This window comes from Dromaius novaehollandiae, chromosome 3 (genome assembly GCF_036370855.1).
Source record: "Dromaius novaehollandiae isolate bDroNov1 chromosome 3, bDroNov1.hap1, whole genome shotgun sequence".
NCBI classification, from domain to species: Eukaryota; Metazoa; Chordata; class Aves; order Casuariiformes; family Dromaiidae; genus Dromaius; species Dromaius novaehollandiae.
Window position 1 is genome coordinate 1,322,969 of NC_088100.1, and position 16,874 is coordinate 1,339,842.

The window sequence follows — 16,874 nt, forward strand, 5'->3', positions numbered from 1 at the left end:
CAGGGCGGCGCATCTGCGGATGCCCTTGCGCAGGGCTCGGAAGCCCCCACAAGTGCAGCCTGGGCACAGCAGGGAGCCCAGCGCCGCTCTGCAGCCGGCGTCGGCAGCGGGAGGGGAGGGCGACGCTGCGGGTGGGGGCCAGAGCTGCATGGTGGGCCAGCGGGGCAGGGCCGTGGGACCCGAGGGCTCCGCTTCGCTTGGGCCCCTGGGCGGCTCCGGGGGCGAAAGAGGCCGAGCTCTGCCCTCCCCGGTCAGCGGCACGGGTGCCCAGGCACACTGCAGGATGGACTTGCGGGCAACGTGCGCTGGCCAGTCCATGTGGGGCGCTTTGGGGAGGCAGTCGAGCAGCTCGTGGCCTTCCTCGCTGAGCAGCACGGTCTGGTTTGCTCCAAAGTGGACACGCCTGCGTGCTGGGCATGGTGGAAGGGCTGTGGGGATGAGCAGCTCTGCCGGCACTGCTGCAGGCGTGGGGGGAGCCACCAGCACCACCACGTCTGGCTGCAGCGGCACAGGGAAGTGCACGTCCCATCCGTCGGTGTCCTGCAGGCAGGGCTCGTGAGGCTGTGCAGGAGGCAGGGAGTCCTCGCTTCTGAGCCTGGGAGGAGGAAGGAGGTGAGGAGGGAGCCCGGGGCTGCCTGTGGCCCCCCAGCAGGAAGCCCTGCTGCCGGCAGGCCCCAGGAGACCCAGGCTGCGGGCGGAGGGGGGCCCTGGGGCCAGGACTCCAGCAGTGGAGCTTGGGGGTATGTGAGCATCTCTGGGGCATCCCCTGCATTTCCCAGGGCCCTCCCCAGGCCGTGACCTGCTCTTCATGGCCTCAGCCCAGCACCAGGTCGCTGGCTCTGTGCTGCATCCCACCCTTGCCCGCTGTGGGCCGACCCAGGGCCATGGGGCAGCCCCCCTGCAGGGCAGGGCTCCGCTTACCCTGCCTGCCGTCTCCCTGCAGGCTCCTCCACGGCTGCCGTGGGCAGGAAGGAGGCTGCTGCAAGAGGAGGCAGAGAGGCGGTGAGCGAGGGCAGCCCCTGCGCAGAGCCCCAGCCGGGGCAGAGGGTGGTGGGCGCAGGCAGCAGGGGCTTTTGCCGGCAGGGAGCCGCTGCAGACGGCGGCTACGCTCTGGCCCGGGGCTGCTCACCTCGGGGCTGCTCCTTGCGGCCACTGCCCAGGCTGCCAGCACCGCGCGGGGGCCCCTGGAGAGGCCCAGAAAGCGCTGGGTTAGCAGGGAGCGTGCAAGCTGCGCCCATGCGCCCCTGCTCTGGGAAGGGCTGCCCTGCGGAGGGGGAGCTGGGGCTGGGGGCAGGCTTGGGGGCAGGCCAGGCAGGGCCATGCCGCGCCTGACTCCTACCTTGGGCCAGCGGATTTGCATCCCTGGCACGAAGACCACGGCCATGCTCAGCGCCATGAGGACGTTCCAGGCCGAGGGGACGTCGAGCAGGCACACGAGCAGCAGGCTCACTGCCACGAGCCCGCGCACGGCTCTCACGCGAGGCTCCATGCCGCCAAAGCGCGGGTGCCTCGAGCGTGCAGCCGGCACGGTGCTCTGCGCCCAAGTCCTGTTTGCAGAGGGCAAGCCAAAACAGGGCACACAGCTCTGAGCAGTGCTCCCCTGACAGCCACCCTGACCCTCCCAGCCCAAGCAGGGCAGCACCGCCAGACTCCTCTGCACCAACAACCTTCCCACGCCGGTCCACCAACCTCCCCGGCCCTGACCCCTCTGCTCTACTCTGGGGCTCACCCTTCGCAGGATCCTCCGCTCCCCACGATTGACGGCGTCAATCTGCCACAACAAGAAGAGCCAAAGGCCGCCGAGAGCCAATCTGGAAAAAGAGGGGCGCAGGGCGCTCACTCCATGGGCTTCCCTGGGTGCCCGCTGCCGGGGCTGGTTTCACAAGCGCTGCGCTGGCAGCCCCCGTCCTCAGCAGCGAGGCCGCAGACTGGTCCCCGCAGGCTGCTGGGCTGCGCGGAGGGGACGTTTGCGTGACTGTGGCCCTTGCAGCGGGATGGGACGTGTCGAGGCAGGGGCAGGTCAAGGCCAGGCTCTAAGCCAAGCGGCAGCGCATCCGCCCGGCTGCCGGGGCGGGCGCTGCCCAAGGAGGGAGCGTGCAGCGGTTTGTGGGCTCTGGGGAGGCCGCCAGCCCCAGGGAGACGAGGGCAGGAGAGCCTGGGCAGGGAGCCCAGGAGCCAGCTCTTACCCCGCTGCCTGGCTCCTCTGTCGCAGCTCAAAGCTACGCTCTTCACCCGCTCGCTCGCTGGCTCGCAGGCAAAGGGCCACCTGAGGCTGCCCCAGCCCCACCTCTAGAAAGGGCCCGGGGTTGTGATGCGATGGCCACATCACCTCGACACGCCTCGGCCACAATGGCACCCCCAGGGCTGAGCTGACACTGCTGTCACCCAAACACCGACCAGTCCCAGCGCAGCAAGAACAAGCCCCAGACAGCTCCGGCCAGCAGAAACCCCAACACCACCAGAGACCCATCACTGCCAAGCCCATACCAAGGCCATGGCCTTTTCCTGGCCACGCCAGACTCCTGTGTCCTGGCCATGCAGGCAATGCCAGCAGCGATGTCTCCCCAGACACTTTGCCCCGTGCCAGCACACCGCACAGGCTCCCTGGCTGCCGGGAAGCCAGCTCCTGCAGGGCCAGGCACTGCCCCTCGGCCCCGCGCCATGCCGTGCCTCAGCTGGGCACGCGTGGGCCCAGAACAAGGAGCCCTGCCCCAAGCCGTGCCCAGGAGGCAGCAGATATTGCCCAGGGCAGCGGGCAGGTGTCTTGTGAGCTGCCTGCGCTGGAGACCCAGGGCCTTCGCTTGTGAGCATCGAGGGTGCTCTGGGGCAGCCGGGCTGCAGGGCTGAGCCAAACGCTGGCCCTGCCATTGCCGGAGGCTGTCGCAGTGGGGTGGATTGAGAAGTGGCTGAATGGCAGAGCTCAGAGGGTTGTGATCAGCGGTGCGGTGTCTAGTTGGAGGCCTGTAGCTAGTGGTGTCCCCCTGGGGTCACCACTGGGTCCAGTACTGTTCAACTTATTCATCAGTGACCTGGATGATGGGACAAAGCACACCCTCTGCAAGTTTGCTGACGATGCAAAGCTGGGAGCAGTGGCTGATACCCCAGAGGGCTGTGCTGCCCTTCGGAGAGACCTTGACAGGCTGGAGAAGGGGGCAGAGAGGAACCTCAGGACGTTCAAGGAAGGGAAGTGCAGGTCTCGTCCTGCAGCTAGGCAGGAATAACCCCATGCACCAGGACAGGCTGGGTTTGACCTGCTGGAAAGCAGCTCTGTGGGGAAGGACCTGGGAGTCCTGGTGGACAACAAGTTGACCAGGAGCCAGCAAGGTGACCCCGTGGCAAAGGTGGCTAGTGGTATCCTGGGCTGTATTAGGAAGTGCATTGCCAGCACGTCAAGGGAGGTGACCTTTCCCCTCTCCTCAGCTCTGGGGAGGCCACAGCAGCAGTGCAGTCTTCTGTTCTGGGTGCCCCAGCAAAAGAGAGAGATGGAGCTACTGGAGCAAGTGAAGCCAAGGGCTACTTAGATGATGGAGGGACTAGAGCATCCCTCACATGAGGAAAGGCTGAGAGAGCTGGAAAACAGAAGACTGAGGAGAGATCTTCTCCATGTGTTTCAGTATCAGAAGGGAGGGTGTAAAGAGGATGGGGCCAGACTCTTTCCAATGGTGCCCAGAGATAAGGTGAGAGGCAACAGGCCCAAGCTGAAATACAGGAAGGTCCATCTGAACAGAAGGACACAGGTTGCCCAGGGAGGCTGTGGAGTCTCCATCCTTGGAGATCCTGGGCAATGTGTTCTCCGTTCCCCTGCTTTAGCTGGGCAGTTGGGACTAGATGGCCTATAGAGGTCCCTTCCAGCCAAGAGCATTCTGTGCTTCTGTGAATATCTGCTGCCTCCTGGGCACGGCTTGGGGCAGGGCTCCTTGTTCTGGGCCCACGCGTGCCCAGCTGAGGCACGGCATGGCGCGGGGCCGAGGGGCAGTGCCTGGCCCTGCAGGAGCTGGCTTCCTGGCAGCCAGGGAGCCTGTGCGGGCAGAGCTGCGGGCAGAGCGCTGAGCGTGTGGCTGCCGGGGCACGGGCACACGGGCTCCCTCGGCACCAGGGAGCTGCAGCCTGCCAGGGCCCTCAGCACCCATCAGCCGGGCGTGCGGCCAGCGTGCCGTCGGCTCCTCGAGTGTCAGGCCGTGCGGTGCTGTCTTGAAGGCAGCAGCCCTGAGTCAGGCATGTCGTAGAGGGGGCCTGTAACACCCAGCGGGCACTTTGCCAGCCCTGCCACGCAGCCCTTGGGCAGGCTGCTGCCTCTGCAGCCATGCGGGGAGCAGCGGGGAAAGGGCCTGACTCTCCCTGCCACCCCAGGGCCCTGGCAGCTCCTCAGCTGCACACGGGTGCAAAGGAGACCCGCGCTGCGACCCTGAACTGCTGTGGGAGCTGGACCATGACACAGCTGTCTGACATCGTGTCGTGAGCAGACACTGGGGAAAATGCTCAGGGACATGTCACTGCTGCCACCAGCAGTGCCATTCGCGGGGCAGCCCAGCACACACAACCGGGCCACTGCTGGCGAAACAGCATCGGCTTTTCACCAGCCTGGCAGTGCAAGATCGCAGGTTTTGTCCCGGTTTCTCATGGCACAAGCTGACTTGGCCTTCTTCTTGCTCTGCGTTTGGGTGACACTCCAACTTCTTGACAAGCGTTTGGGTGACACCACGTTCAGCTCAGGCTTGGGCGTGCCATCGTGGGCAGAGGTGCGTCCAAGTGATGTCACGGTCGCATCATAAGCGTTGGTTCAGCTGAGCTCTGGGAATGCCAGAGCATTAGGTTAAGGTGTGTTGAAGTGATGTCATCATGGCATCATAACTGTGCGCCCCTTCTTGAGGTGGGGTGGGGGAGGCTCCCGTGTCACTTTGCCCATGAGCGAGCGAACGAGCGAGCGAGTGGGAGGAGAGTGTGGCACTTGAGCTGAGACGGAAGAGCAGGAAGCAGGGTAGGAGCTGCCTCCTTTGGTCTTTCCCAGTCCCTCCTCCCCTCAGGCTGATCTCCCAGTGTTTGTCGGCCTCCCCAGTGCCCACAAAGCGCTGCGAACCCCCTCGTTGTGGCACGCCTGTCCCAAAAAGCTCTGCGAGGATGCACTGCCAGTTGGATGGCAGGGTGTGACTGAACCCACCCTCCCTTTCCCAGGCCTGCTGGGAGTGCCAGCACCATGCAACCTGAGGACTACTTTCAGCCCAGAAGGCTCAGGGGTAGATTTTGAGTCTTTTTTTGGTCTTTTTCATTGCATTTTGCATGAGCTGTTTCTGTCCTGCTGAGACAGGTTGCACTGGGAGCGTTAGGGTCGGTGTCCAAGGACTCCTCCTCCTAGCTGCTTGTTGTGTTTTGGACCAGATTGTTAAAGCAGAAGGAAGATTGAGGGAAAACTGTTCTACTCATATCAGGTGTGCTCCCTTGAGCCACGATGGAGGTTTGCAAGGTGATAGCCATATCCTTCCTCCGTGGACTGAGCTATTCTGCCCTCTTACTGCTGGTTGTGATCTTCATGGCAGCGAGGAAAGTGGACGCGGCCGAGGTAAAGAAGCACCCCAGCTTCCACCCCCAAAGCAGGCGGAGAGGCAGGAAGGAGGAGCCCAGAGGTGAGCAGCCCCATCCGAGAGTGCAGGAGGGCCCTACAGCGGGTCCCCAACAAGAAATACCGCTGCCGCCCGCACCCACATCCCCCTGCCCCAGGCAAGGCTCCACGGAGGGGCTGCCCTCGCTCACTCTCTCTCTCTGCCTCCTCTTCCAGCAGCCTCCTTCCTCCTCATGGCCGACAGGGAGGATTCTGCACAGAGCCAGGAGGCAGGGTAAGCGGAGCCCTTGCCTGCAGAGGTCTGCCCCTCCGGGAGCCCCTGGTAGCGGGACCCTCGTCCTCTGTCCCTCTGCCCTGTGCAGATGCCCCACGACCTTGAGGAGGCCCAGGCTGGGGGAGAGCAGGATGCAGCACAGAGCCACAGACCTGGCCATGGCCCTGAGGAGCTGCAGACGCTGAGCAAGGGATGGGTGGTGGGGGCCACGAAGGGAGGGCAATAGGTTTGGGAGGGCCATGCTGAATGCAAGGGCTGCCCCAAGAACACCTGAAGCCTGCTGCTCACACGCACACCATAGCCCCTTCTCTGCTTGCCCACTAGTGGAGCCCAGCCCCAAGGCCTACTCTGCCCTAAGCCTGTGCCACTTCAGCACCTGCCTGCCCCAGGGGTTGCTGCCTGGGGAGAAGTGGGAGTCCAGCCTCACCTCCTTTCTCCCCCCCAGCTTGCGGAGGAAGAAGACTTGTCCCTGCATCCCAGAGCAGCCCCTTAAGGCCCCTCTGGTGGCTCCCACTTCAACAGGAGGGCTGCGCAAGGTCATCTCCCCACCAGCACAACCAGCACCTCCACCGCACAGGAACACCCATGTCCGTTTTGGTGCAAACCAGACGGTGTTCCTCAGCGAGGAAGGCCACGAGCTGCTGGACTGCCTCCCAAAAGTCCCACACAAGGACTGGCCCGCGCACGTGAGACGCAAGTCCATCCTCTGTCCTGCCCGGGAACCAGCACTGCCCGTGGCACCTTCCCCTCTAGCTGGCCCCGTCCTGCTCAGAGGCAAAGGCAGAGCTCGGCCCGGGTCGCTCCCCAGGCACCCAAAGGCACAAGGGCAAGAGCAGCCCCCCCATCCCTCGGGCCTCGCTGTGACACAGCAAAGACGCAGGTCCAGCAGGGAAGGGTCTGCCAGATGCCAGCACAGGCGCTCCCGGGGCAGCAGAAGCTCAAAGGCATCATCTTCGCACGATGACGAAGCCCAGGGAAGAGGAAGCTGGGGGATGCAGCAGGCACAGAGGTGGCCACAGGGAAGGAGCGAGGGACAGCGTGAGAAGGAGGAAAGGACTCCTCCTCGTGCAAAGGAGCCAGCAGCACGGTCTCCCTCCAGGAGCGTGCGCTCTGTGCGGAGAGCTGCGCAGAGGGACTTTCCTTCACACTCGTCCCCCGCAGCACCCCCACCATCACGACCACGGCTGTCCTCCCCTCCCAGAGAACCCAGGGGCTGGAGAGCTGTCTTGCAGCCCCTGCTTTGCTCAGGGTGCAGCCATGCGCTGCTGAAAGGGATCCAGCAGTGCGCTAAGAGGTGCTGGTCCCAGCTGAAGGAGAAATGCACAGCGAGGAGCCGCACCAGGAAAGGGGACGCGCCTGCGAAAGACAGAGGACTCGGCACCCGTGGGCCCTTCTGGAGGAGAGCTGCAGCAGCCACCGCTTGCTCCCCAGGCTGAAGAGCACGCACTCTTCAAGGCTGTGCTGCTGAGTGTGTTAGAAAGCGATGCCCCCCCCAGGGACAGGAGGCAGCTCTGTGGCACGCTGCTGGGGGGCTCCCGGGTGTGAAGAGCCCCCCAAGATGAGAAAGGGAGTTTGGCCAGGCCTGACGCCCAACTCCAGAGCTCTCTCATGGCACTGACCCATCCCATAGAGAGACAGTCTGCTATGCATTTCACAGCAAAATGCTCTGGTCTGCTCTGGTCACAAGGAGTGGTGGCTCTTTCTTGGTGTCCCTGGCACTGAGGGCTCAATGCAGTGTTGGGCTGAGGGGAAAGTTGCAGGCTCAGTTGCAGATTAGGGAATCTCAGGGTAGTAGTGAGGAATCTTCAAGAAAAAGGCCAGGAGAACTTCCCATCGCCTTAAGTATCTGTGAGTGTGATATTTTGAACATGGAGGGAAAGAACAAAAACAGAACCACCGCTTGAACAACTGTCTGCAACAAGCAGAGGCCACGGGCGAGGCTTTTTAATTCAGAGTTTGCTGTTTCCCTGGGACTTCTACTGAAATTTTCTCTCCTTTCCCAGTCTCGGAGCTCATCTGGTGCTTAATTTCTAATTAGCAGAGCCAGCTCTGCTCAGGAAGTGCAGCCCAGGTCTCTGGTCACACCAATGAATTTAGGTCCTCCCACTGGAAAATAACCAAAAGCCCCCCCCCCCCCCCCCGGGCACCCTGAGGCTTCAAGCTGTAATGAAGGGGGCAACCATGTGGCACCAAGGTCTTGCCCAGAGTGATGAGCACTTGTGGTACAACACTGGGCATCCCAGAAGACTTCTCCAATGGGCAACACTGAAACCCCTGGGAACCTGACAGCCCTCGACCAAGGCTCTGCTGCAGCCGGCATGTGACTGCACAGCTATTGCTGCAAGGAAACCAGAACCAAAGCAACATTTTCTCTGTTGCTGCACGTACGAGGGGTAACTGTGGGAAGAACTGCAGGAGGTGAAGAGATTGAGTGTGGTGACAACTCAGACCACTTTTAGGAATGCCTTGAGTCAGGCACACAGCAGAGGGTGCTGCAAACACACGAAGCGCTGGAGCTTGAGCTCAGAAAAGCTTCTGCACTGCTGCCTGGCAATGCTGGTAACAGGAGAGCAGCCCAGAACAGGGCAGCGTGGAAACGGCCAACCATCGCTGGAGCAGGAGGTGCTTCTCAGGGACGACTACGGGGCCTCCAGCATCTCACAAAGTTGGGTGCCATGGAAAAACATCAAACAGGTTATAAAACATGAGTAAACCACAGAGCTGAAAGAAAAATGAATTCCTGCTGTCTTTGAGAACAGAAGCCCAATGTAAGCTCCAGTTCATCTATGCTCCACCAGCAGCAATAGTGGTTTCTAAGGAAAGTGGGTAAAACATCCAACACATAGAACAGGAAGGTGAGATTAACATTTGTGTTTGTACCGTGCTGACAATAGCAGGCTGTTGTAGAGACTGGGGGGTGAGAGAAGGCAAAAAGACACCTTGCGAAGTTTGGAGGGGCCCATAAGGAGGGGAAGGATGCATCTGAAATCAGTCATTGGATGTGGATCGCTGTAGGGTTATGAGCAGAGAGGCTGTGAACGGTTTGGCTAGGAGAAATAAGAAAGGAGAAAGTGCTGGCAGGAACTGCTGCTCTGACATTAAAGAAAATAGCTGCTCAAGACTGAACACCATTTACAAGCTGCCGACACTTTTCCTTTGTCACTAGATACTCAAATGGCCATGTTAAAGAAAAAGAGCCCTTTCCCAGGGAAATACGAGCTGAATCAGCAATTCTGTGGATAGCTCCAGGCTAAAGGATGCCAGGTTTTAGCGGCTCACTGAGAATAGTAAGCTAATGCAAGGCAACTGAGTGGGATAAATCACCTGGGATGCTCAGTGAGGGACAAGGAAAACGAGGCTTTCATTCTGCCCAGAAACCCACGTGGTTTCAGGGCAGGCATCGGCTACTGCCAAGAATAAAGCATAAGGGAAAATAAAATACCCTGTAAGTCTGAGGGATGGTTATTTGCTTTAATCTAATTTCTGCTGACTGCTGAGAGAGATGATCTCCTTCTGGAGGAGCAAAATAGTCAAATTACTAATAGAGATGCCTAGCAGAGAGGAGGGGACAGACCAGCGCACTCCCTCGGATGCCGGGACACAGGCCCAAACGCTAAAGGTGGATAGGTCAGCAGAGCAACACGCTGCTGTTCATAGTCTGCAAAGATACAGAGATGTCTCACTGGTCCTGAGCCTCCCTTTTTCCTGCTGAGTGCAAGGGATGGTGGGATCAGCCGAGATGCTCTCACTGTGGCAGCCAGACCCAGGAAAGCCAGAAACACGGCCATAAACACGTGCAGCCCTGCCCAGGACAGAGGAGCCAACACGGCTCTGTGTGCTGGCTCTGCAGGAGCAGGAACACGTTGCTGTGTCACATTGGGATGCAGGTCAGGCTCCTGCACCATGGGACTGAGCACAAACCTGAACAGAGGACCTGGGTGCAGGGGCAGGAGGGGATGCTGCTAGCAGCCTGCCTCGCTCCTGCACCTCACCAGGAATGTGCCTATTTGAAAAACAGTCGTTGGCTGCAGTTTCTGTTCTCAAAAAGCCTCCTTTGGCACTTTGAAAGCCCTTTTGTCCCTTCCTGGAGTGTTCACTGTAGAGGAAAGGCTCAACACTTGTGCTGTCTCGAGCATCCATCCCATTGCCTGGGGGCCTGGGACCAATCCTTGAGCTGTCAGCCGTGCCACGGAGCAGGGACCTACCGGCTCGGATGGCACCAGGCATTTGGATGAACGTCAGCATGAGGCTGTGAGGAGACAGCAGGCCTTGATTCCCAGGCACACGCTGACACGAATAGACTTTGCAAGCTGCCCTGACATTTCCCTGTGAGCATCGGGGTGAACCGACAGTGTCCATGCTGGGCAGGATCTCCCAGTGATTAAAATCTATATGTAGAAACCACAATGTCGACATTCGAGTCACACATGTGCAGCACCCAGCACCCCCAAGTCCTGTGTCACCGGGGCCAGAGGGTCTCCGTTCCCTCTGGACATATCAACCAAGCCTGTTCAGGACAGTTTCATCATCTCCCACTGTTCAAGCAGATTCCAGATAGGTGCAATTCTCCACCACAGCAGCTCCTCTCCTCAGAAACAGCTGAGTGTGTGACCAGACATTTCCAGCGACGTAACTCCCCAAGCCTGGGCCACAGCTCCAGACAGAGCAGCCGCAACCTGCTTCATGCAGGAACGGTGCTTTTTGCAGGCAGGGGAGTCAGCGCACCCATTGCCATCACCCAAACTGTTCAACTTTTGCCTTGAGTTACTGATCATCCATTGCACTGTTGGTGTGTGCAGTCCATGAGATGCAGCCATAAGGCCTGAGCAGACGTGTTCAGAGGGAGCAGGCAGCAAAAATCACAAGTAGAGGAGGATGTTGTGACCGGCTGGTGAGCTGGGCGGGAGCTTCTGCCCCTCGACAAAACGGGGCTACACAAGGAGGAAAATTACAGCAGAGGAACAAGTTATTAAAGGACAAGAGATTAAACCAGAGTCAAACACAAACCATGAGCAAAGCACCAGCAAAACCCCAGTAATGGGTACTCGCTGCTGCCGTTTGTCCCCAGCCTGCGGACACCCTGCCAGACCCTTCCCAGACATGTGCCACGGCAAGGCTCTGGTCTAAGCAGTTAGGGAAAAGCTTAGCAAGGCGGAGGCAGGAAAGAGAAGGGCAGTGACCAAGTTTGCTCACAGATTCAAGAGCTTGCTGCAGACCAGGCCCTTTTCTGCACCTGCAGATCGCCCACAACCCGCAGGACACGTGGCCAGGCGGGAGGCAGAGGGCTCGGGTGCCGGGCACTTGGCCCCGCTCGCCAGAAGCGCTGCCAAGAAGTTATCAGAGGTGGGTTTGTCAGCTTGAACTGGGGATGCAGGATTTGCTGTCTGTCACAGGCACCTTTGAACTGCCTCCAGAGCTGCGAACGGCTCTGCGTGGAGAAGGGAGCACAGATAAGCTCTGCTCTCCCCTCCCAGGATACACTGATCGCCCAGTTCCAGTGGGAATTACTCAGCTCCCACTCTGCGGTGTTCCTGGAGGCAATAAAAAACCTTATCAGCACTTGCACCCGCTGCCCCGACTGCGCACCAGCAAGTCCAAAGGTAGACAAAGGTGTCGCGTGGCTGGGAGGAGCTCACGTCTTGGTTCCCGTGGCACAGATGGTCAGACAGGGCTTCCCCAGCAGCTTGCCAGCCAGCTAACATCTGCACAGCGTTTCGGGCACGCGGAGGACTGCCAAAACGCTATTGTTATTAACAATCCCTTAAGTATATTACACCTACCACAGCAATCCTCTTAGAAGCAGCCCTCAGGATGGCTGATAAAGGACGAGGCGTTGTTTAAATACACCTAGGCTTTAGCCCAGATTTAAAGAGCATGGCCGAGAGCATGGGAAGAGGCTGCAGGACTCCTGGGTTTTTCTCAGGGCTTTGCCACCAGCCTCCTTTCCTCTCAGGACAGCTGTAGCCGCTGAGTCCACGCCTCTCCCGGCACCCCATGTCCCAGTGTGCCGCTCTGAAGATTTCCAGTGCTGCTTGAAAAACTCGGTCCCGCAGTGGCTGCCTCGCGCAGGTCCCTTTCCTGCAAAGCCAGGTGAACTTCCCTTCCACAGCACCGTGCAAACAGGGCAGCATTGCACACTCACAGCCCTCCCGCTTCCTGGCCCCTCTCCCAGCAGCTCCCTACGCCTCCTCCTGCTCTGACACTGCATTTCCCTGTGCAATAGGAAGAAACAGCCCTTCCTGGGCTCCCCACGTCATCCCAGCCCAGTCCCCAGGCTTCTTTTCTGGATCTCCTTACAAAAAGGGGGACATGCCAGCCTCATCTTCCCCACTCTGCCTGCATAGCAAAGCCACGTCCTGCACTCGTGGCTCATGCAGCCCCCAGCAGCCTTGATACAACCCCGGGTACCCTCCCGAAAATCACAACAGCTCCCACCTCCTGGCCCAGAGCAAGCAGGGCACGGCGTTACATCTGCGTCAAAGGACTCTGCTCGGTTACGGGGTCACGCTAGCAGCAAACTGCAGGTTGACTGAGCATGGGCCCTGCTATTCCTATAGGCACCATATCCTATAAATTCCTTGCTCCTGTATAAGAGGAGTTTGGCTGTGCATCCCTGTGCACTCCTGAAAGAAATCTTGGCCCCTTTGTCCTGGCTCCTCGCCCTCTGCACAGGTTGAGTCCACATCCTTCCCAGCCCTGCGGTGGTGAGTGGGGGGGGATACGGACAGGACAGGCAGAGTTGGTGATTGTATCCTGGAAAGAGTCGCCAGCAGGTATTGGCAAGCAGGGTTATAGCCAAGCCTTGGGGCCTGTCCAGCGATGTGGCACCTCTCAGCCTTCCCGCTCTGGTCCTAGGGGAATAACCCACCCTGCCCATGCTCTCCGAAACAGCAGTGTCCCTTGGAAAGGGCTCGTAGGATCACGAGCCACCTTTGCCCCAGGCCTCATCTCTCCTAGAAACCCTCACGTGGGCCCTTCTCAGTCCCTCTCCTCCCATGCAAGCAGCCCCAAGGGGATGCACGCTCAGAGAGAAAAGGGTGGAGGGGGCTAGCAGCAAGGATTCAAGGTTTCACGTTCAAGGATTTAATTTCAGAAGGTGAACTGAGATTCAGCCCTTGGATTCAAGCTTATTCGAAGGCCCCAGGGAGCACTCCCAGCTCTTTCTCATGATCCTCCATCTGCGGGTATTGAAGAAAAAACCAAGAGTCCTCAGAGGAGAAAGCACGTGATTTCTCCAACCATAGAGAAATAGATGAACTATGAGGGGGTGGCGCAGGATAAGGATTCCCTTGAAGTTCAGATTCAAGGGTGACTGGGACAGCGCTGGGAACAGAGGGACCCTGGCAAGGAGGACTGTAAATGCTGGACTGCTGCAATCGAGCAGCCCCATCTCTGCTCCTACCTAATAAGACATGGAAGAGAAGATGTGGATGAAACCTCCTCTGGTCAGTGCTGCTCCATTGTCCTCTTGGGAAATGCAGTGGGGGAGATCCTGGCACTTCCCCTCTCTCCGCTGAGAAAAATATGCCAGCGGGGAAGGCAGACGGCCGCTGAAGCGCCTGACTGCCACCCTCCCTGCTCAGCGCAGGCTGGGGGAGACACCAGGCTGTGGAGGGGACCAGGCCCTCTGGCCGAACCAACCCCAAAGGCAGAAACTGAGCCAAAGGCTCTCCAGAGCCTTGGGTCAGCTCTCCAAGCTAACAGCACTCAGAAGCCTGGGTAGGTGCCCACAGACCAGGGGTTTCAAACCCTCTGCAGACCCCCCCACAACTCTGTGAGGTTAAGTAAAGCACGGTGAGGTTTCTTCTCCTGTGATCACATGAATCCAGGAACGTGAGCGTACAGGAAAAGCCCCAGGCAGTGAAAACGCATAGGACAAAGCAAACCGACAGAGGAGCTGCCCTTGCTGTGCCCAGCGCCTCCTTCCCAGAGAGCAGGCTGGGAGCCAGGCGTCACGAGCAAACGTGGGAGCCCTTGAAAGCTCAGGTAGAGCTGCAGTGGTGGCAGACTGCATGTGACGTTGTCTTCAGGGCTGCAGTGTCCCTGGTGGTGGTGGTGGGGGGGGATGGCAGTGTGCCAAGGGGCTGTGGGATGCAGAGTGGCCTCTTCGCTCGGGGAGCAAAACAACCTCCTGGGACTCTGTTAATACCCAGAGCTTCATAGGCAGGAGACTGTGGCTCCTGCTCCAACAGCACCATCCCTCACACACCTTTATTTAGAACAATTCTTGTTATTTTAAATATAAACCCCAGCAGGGTCAGCTGGCTCCAGGAGGTCACCAGTGAGCCAGCGCTGTGTTGGGGTGCAGAGCACTGCCAGCCCCAAGCGTCCAGCCTGGTGACCGGCCCTGCAGGAAGCCAGCAGCTTGTCACTGCTGCCTGGCATGGGGCCTTCAGGAGCCCACGTTACGATGACCGGACACATGACGAGCAAAGAAACCAATTCCTTTCCATTCAGATTTGTGCCACCGTTGAGCCTTCCTGGGCATGCTCCGAGCTGCACACAGAAAGGAGCAATTCAAGCCTCTGGGTCCGACTCCTCCATGATGCAGTTTTGTGGTCACAAAGCATGATGCCTTCAGCCTCCATGGTACGTGTTTGGAAGGGGGACAGCAGCTCTTCTCTTCCCTGTGGCTGGGGCTCACCGGCCACTCTCCTTCATCCTTGTCACAGACACGGACTAGTTGTGGTCGGAAGGGACCTCTGGAGATCGTCTGGTCCAGCTAGGTCTCCCTTCTCTTTAACTGCCCTTCTCTTCAACTGCTTCCCGCCAGTTCAAAAGCAGAGGGCTGAAGGGGGACTGCCCGCTATGCACGTGGCGGTCCCCTAATGCTGCAGCCTTCCCCTGCTGCTGGGCCATGTGCCGGAGCAAGAACTGCGTCTCCCGGTCCTCTTCCCATCCCTGCCCCAGCAGAGCTCACCCGATCTGACCCAGGCCAGCGGGTCTTCAGCAGCCCTTGAGGACACCAGCTCCACTCCCCCCCTACCAGGACGCAGCAGGGTTGCAGCTTGCTGGGAGATTTTTTTCCTAATTCATGACCTCAGTCTCCCCAGCTAAAACAGGCATCTGCGGCTTCCAGCCCTGAGCACAACAGACGCGGGGAGCAGCTTATTCCCTTGTGTGAAGCTCGGTCTGCTTTCATGGAGGGATAAGGCCTGGATCACCCCGATTAGCACTAAGGCACTGACAGCGCTGCTAAGAGATCGCCGTGATCACAAGGAGCTTTGTCCAGGCAGAGCCAAGTCCTGACTTGTCTGCCCGGGTTACTAAGAGGATCCAAGCCATCAAGTTGTCACCAAGAAAACACAATTTCCAGTGTTACCCAACCTCTTCTCGGGACTCGGATAGGGCATTTTTTCCTGAGGGTGGTTGGGGTGAGCACTACAGATATGACCGGGAAAGCATCTGGACGAGTGACTGGGAAAGCAGACCATGCTTGGAGAGGGCAGGGAAGGGTCATCTAGCAAAACTCAGCGCCTTTGTCCACTGCATCTTCCAAGCCCCTCACTCGGGAGCAGAGCCGTCCCTGGGAGCACTGGCAGCCCCTTCGCAGAGGCCCTGCGCAGTTGCAGCACCAAGCGAGCCTGAGCACTGACGGAGCAGGCAGCAGCGCTGGCTGAGCCCTGGACGCCGTCCATGGAAGCTCGGCATCAACCGTAAGGGCTTTTTAGAGATTTAATCACTTGTGTGGGGCTTAGGGCTAACCCCAGGCACATGTGTCGCAGAGCAAGGCGTGCAGCCTGGAGAAAGGACAGATCCAGAGCCTCCTGCGCTCAGCAAGGCTGGGACCAGCACCCGCATATGGGGCAGCCCAAAGCAGGTCCCACGCTGTGCAAGGAAAGGAGGCCCTTTGTGTGCAGGGCAAAGCCCAAGAACTGCCCAGCTCCTCTGCTCTAGGCTGCGACCCCCGGCACGACCAGCTTTGCTTGCTGCAGAGCCAGTTTCCGTGAGTGCATCCCGCCTTCTCCCCCCAGCCCAGGGGAAGTAACGTCCACAGAAGAATGAGAAGCTTCGGCCAAGCCTGCCAGCCTTCCCCAGTGACCTACTGGTCCCTGTTCAGCCAGGGGCCTCCTACCCCCTCCACCAGTGCAGCGCAGCAGAGAGGGGTTTCTCCCAGCCCTTTCTGACCCTGTGCTCTGCCCCGGTGCTTCCCCTTCCCCTTCCGCATGCACATCCTGCTTGTCTCGCAGCAATAGCTATGCCCACACTTCTTTACTCACGGCTTTTACTCACTGCCTTCTCAGACCCACAACTAACTGCTCTATCCATCTCGCAGCAAAGGAGGAGCAGAGGATCAGCCAGTGATGGAGAAATCAGCTCCCTGCACGCTGCCCTGGAAGCGACACCCCTCTGCTTCACACCATCGTGTGTGCACTGATAAAGCTAATGGGTGAGTGATAACTTACAGGGACCTAGGAGTTAATGCTGGAGCAGGGCACTGGCTGCAGAGGCAGAAAGGAAGAGTCAGAAAACATAGGCCCTTGCTTGCTGTACAGACCATGGAGCTACTGAATTCAGGGTGCCCACCTGCCTCCCATGGTCCCTGCTCTTCCTCACCCTGTCCCAGCTCAGGTTCTCCAGCTCCTCCAAGCCTCCTCCCCAGGAGCACAGGCAAACTCCGCGGCAGAGCCGCAGGGCTGCAAAAGGCACCAGGAGCAGAAGGTCGAGGCCTTCGAGCACCAAGGGCCACTTGCCAACACAGCCACTGCATTTGTCCTCTCCTATCTCCAATTACTCCAGATTCAACCATTGCTGGAGCCTGTTCAGGGAAGCAGGTGCTACTCTTGTCACAGGTGCAGACACCCCTCGGTGTCTGACAGTGAGTGTGACAGAGCAAAGGGCAGAAACCTCCAGCCAGCAGAGCCACTTCACTGCTGGGATCCCTATGATGGAACAGGAGTAAGACCCCACGGGGAAACGCAGCCTGGCCCAGACAGATCTCTTCCCTGCAGCCTTCCACAGCACATGAACAAACAGAAATATTGTTCAAGTGGGAGCCTGCAGTAGTTTTTGCACTTGCTCCCCGGCAAAAGCAGTTCCTGA